This window comes from Xenopus laevis, chromosome 2L (genome assembly GCF_017654675.1).
Source record: "Xenopus laevis strain J_2021 chromosome 2L, Xenopus_laevis_v10.1, whole genome shotgun sequence".
Lineage (NCBI taxonomy): Eukaryota > Metazoa > Chordata > Amphibia > Anura > Pipidae > Xenopus > Xenopus laevis.
The window spans coordinates 104,816,753-104,821,153 of record NC_054373.1 but is presented as its reverse complement, the minus strand read 5'-3'; the positions used below and the strand labels follow the sequence as shown (position 1 = coordinate 104,821,153).

General features: G+C 44.0%; 1 long non-coding RNA gene across 1 annotated transcript; it reads left to right on the top strand.

The window, feature by feature from the left end:
- The first annotated feature begins 616 nt into the window (after window positions 1-616).
- LOC121400010 lies at window positions 617-4,033 on the top strand. Its single transcript, XR_005965471.1, has 3 exons — window positions 617-1,163; window positions 2,576-2,718; window positions 3,954-4,033. It is a non-coding gene; the product is annotated as an uncharacterized LOC121400010 (long non-coding RNA).
- Window positions 4,034-4,401: the final 368 nt, after the last annotated feature.

Below are 4,401 nucleotides of genomic sequence, written 5' to 3'. Positions count from 1 at the left end.
TGCCAATATGGGACCCTCGATGGATCTTGGCATCTGCTGAATATCCCAGATTAGGGCCTGATGATCATCGTCATGGTAGATTCCATGTATAATACCCCAGAATTCATGGTAGAATGGCACAAAGGCAATTCCATGTATAATACCCCAGAATTCATGGTAGAATGGCAAAGAGGCAATTCCATGTATAATACCCCCAGAATTCATAGAAGAATGGCACAAAGGCAATTTCATGTATAATACCACCAGAATTCATGGTAGAATGGCACAGAGACAATTCTAAGTATAATACCCCCCAGAATTCATATTAGAATGGCACAGAGGCAATTCCATGTATAATACCCCAGAATTCATAGTTGAATGGCACAGAGGCAATTCCATGTATAATACCCCCCAGAATTAATAGTAGAATGGCATAGTGGCAGATTCACAAATGATACCCACTGAACACTTTTTTTTATGTACAACTGCCTCAGCCAGTGTCGAACTGGCCCACCGGGATACCAGGAAAACTCCCGGGGGGTCCAGGTGTTAGTGGGCCCTCTTGTTTCTAAACATTTGGCCTATTTCATGGTCATTCCCTATTTCTTTTTGGGGGAAAATGCTTAATAATGGGACAATATTGTAAGTATATATAAAAAAGTAGGAAAATAAAGAGGTTGAGTGAGGAGAGGAGGAATAATAGTTTGGAACGGTCCACTGTCTTAGGTTTTTCGGTGAGCCCAAGGTCTAAGGCTTTCTGGTGGTCCTCTGGCATCCCAGTCCAACACTGTCTTCCCTACAGTTGCCCAAAGCACAGGGAGCATGTGCTGGGCCACTGACACTTCTAACAAAATCCAAGATCCCAACTTTTATCATGATCAGGATCAAAAGGAAAAAAAACAAAAACAATCTTTTAGGGTTGCGGAAACTTCCTTACTACATTTTCCCATCCTCCACAAGTAATTTTAATGTAATATAGCTCTATATACAATATAGCTAACGACCACAATCTTCTAATGAACCACGAGAGATGTTTATCCGGCTATCTAGTTGTTTTACATTTCCTAGCAACCTGTGTGCGTGCCCTCCAATTCGTCCAATTGCATCCAATCGGAGCGTTCGGTGACGTCAAGTGGGGCGATTGGTCTGTTTGACGGCGTTCTCTATTTAACCTGGTAACGAAGGTATGGAGTGTTTGTGTTATGCTGCGTGGGTTGGGTTTGTTTCCTCGTCCGGGATGCTGACTATAGAAGGATGTGGGGTGCAGGGGATAGTGGGTGCTGACTGGGTCCTGTAAGGATATAGGATGCAGACTGGGTTATAGAAGGACAGTGTTGAATGGGTTATCTAAGGATATGGGATGCAGCCTGGGTTCTGTAAAGATATGGGGTTCTGACTAGGATATATATAATGATATGGGGTGCTGACTGGCTTATATAAGGATAGGGGGTGCTGATTGGGACATTTAATGATATGGGTTGCTGACTGGGTTATATAAGGATAGGGGATGCAGACTGAGTACTATAAGGATATGGTGTTGTGACTAGGATATATATAAGGATAGAGGGTGCTGACTGGGTTCTGTAAGCATATGAGATGCAGACTGGGTTATATAAGTATATGGGGTACTGACTGGGTTATTTAAGGGTATGGGTTGCTGACTGGGTTATATAAGGATAGGGGATGCAGACTGGGTTCTGTTAAGATATAGGGTTCTGACTAGGATATACATATAAGTATATGGGGTGCTGACTGGGTCCTGTAAGCATATGGGATACAGACTGGGTTATATAAGTATATGGGGTACTGACTGGGTTATTTAAGGATATGGGTTGCTGATTGGGACATTTAATGATATGGGTTGCTGACTCGGTTATCTAAGGATATGGGATGCAGCCTGGGTTCTGTAAGGATATGGGGTTCTGACTAGTATATATTTAAGGATATGGGGTGTTGACTGGGTTATATAAGGATACGGGCTGCTGACTGGGTTCTGTAAGCATATGGGATGCAGACTGGCTTATATAAGGATATGGGGTGCAGAGTGGGTTATAGAAGGATAGGGGCTGCTGACTGGGTTACATAAGGATAGTGTTGAATGGGTAATATAAGGATAGGGGGTGCTGACTTGGTTCTGTAAGAATATGGGATGCAGACTGGGTTATTTAAGGATATGTGGTGCTGACTGGGTTATTTAAGGATATGGGTTGCTGCTTGGGACATATAATGATAAAGGGTGCTGACTGGGTTATATAAGGATAGTACTGACTCGGTTATATAAGGATATGGGATGCAGACTGTGTTCCGTACGGATATGGGGTTCTGACTAGGATATATATAATGATATGGGGTGCTGACTGGGTTATATAAGCAAATGGGATGCTGACTGGAATATACAAGCATATGGGCTGCTTACTGGCATATACATAAATATGGGGTGCCGACTGGATAATACAGGGATATGGTATTCTGGGTGGGATATTTAGAGTAAACACGTACGAGGGCTATTTCAGGGATGTGCGGAGGGAATAGTAGAATTGCTGGTATAATCCCTGTCAGTCCCAGTAATGCCCGGTTTGGCATCATCTTCTCACAGGTACAGTGCAATGGTGAGACAGTTTCCTGTAAGTGGCCCAGTTGCTATGGCAGACATGCTGGATCCCTACACCTTTGATGCCCCTTCTACATACATTAACTTTAGTTCTTTCCATGAGGATCACAATGCTGACTCCTGGTTAGGTGAGATTCCTTGGGGATCTAGAATGGGAGGGGCGTAGAGTCAAGTATTGGCTGGGAATTGGGTTGGGGGGATCTGTATATTGAATGTGATGAAGTGTTTAGCATGAGTGCTGCTGGAGGTGCAGACTATCCCCTGGGTGAGCCTTCCCCTGGCTGTTTGAGTGCACCCTTGTTTCATTCTTGGGTTAGAACTCTCCGTGTGGCAGCCTCTCTAGTGCCTTGACTCCTCCCTCACATTTGCATAGCTCAGATTTTCTTTGCTCAGACTCCCTGAGTTGCTTAACATTGGGCAGGCTCCCTACACCAACATACTTATATGTTGTAAGGAGGGACTCTATGCGCCCCTGTATTGTAGATCCTTTTAGCTGTTAACTCCTGTGTGTGCCATGTCCTTTGTTTCTGATTTCCAGTGCCCACGTGTGCCCTTTATTTTCTAATAGGAGCATTGCTAGGTGCATAGCTGTACCTCTCTCTCTACCTAAACACATCTGGGCCCCTCATCTCATTCTGGAGCTTCCCCTCTTCTGCCATTTTCATTTGTACATTTAGGCCCTCTTGATCTCTGTTGGTTTTCTCTAATAATCCCCACTTGCTCTACCCTACTCTCCAATCCTTATGCTCTTTCCATTCTTCTCTTTACAGTACTGCTGCCTGCATATAGGGACTTACTTGTGTAGGAAGAGCTACCAATACAAAAATAGCCCTGAACAAGAAATTAAGTTAAAAAAAACTGACACAGCCACTGAGAAATTATCTTCATTCAATTGATGATGCCTTCCAAGGTTGTTTCCATGTCCTACAGCGTGGGAACATCTACTCTATAGTCTGCCCATTCTGATTGGTTACCAAGGATATAAGGGTCACCCCTAATGTCTTTATTGTAACCTAGCTCCAAATGCATGATGTAATTGAGTGTCAGTGGCATGGGCTCCTGGGCTACTTCGCTAATAGTAGTTGTCTGACTTTTAGGTTCAAGCCCCACTTGGAGGTCAGGGCCCTTTGGACATAAAGATTTGATATATAAAACATTGGTGAATTGGGAATTCGCCCATAGTTCCAGCAACATAAGTGCTCACTTCCAGACCCCACTCTCTGATCTTCTAGATATTCCTGGAAGCATAAAATCAAATGGGCATTCACCCCCTAACTGGACATCTATCCAAGTGGCTGGTGGACTTGGCCTGAGGACCAGTTTATACCACATATGTAATCTGTTGCCAATTTTTGTTCTGCAGACAGAGTGACCAATGCACTTAATACTCCCCCAAACCAGAGGCCACGCTTTGAAACTTCTGCTGTGAATTCTGGTAAGTGGACAAATAAATGTGTTTCTGCTGGGAGTGTAAGGGACCCCAATGCTGATACAGTGCAGCATGAATATATTAGCATGTTCTAAAGAAAGCAGCCTTACAATTGGCAGGGGGCATTAGGCTGCTCCAGTTAAACAAAGGAAGATTATTTCATACTTACCGAGATCTTCCTTTCCTAGACGTACTCCATGTCAGTACGTTACGGGATAGCCCCTCCTCCCTGCTCCAATTAGAAGGAACCTCCCCAAGCCTTTAAAAGGCCACCACACCCAACCTACCGGCGTCTTTGTAACAAGCTCTTAAATTACCGGAAAAGAAAGGCGGGTGTACTGACATGGAGTACGTCTAGGAAAGGAAGATCTCGGTAAGTAGA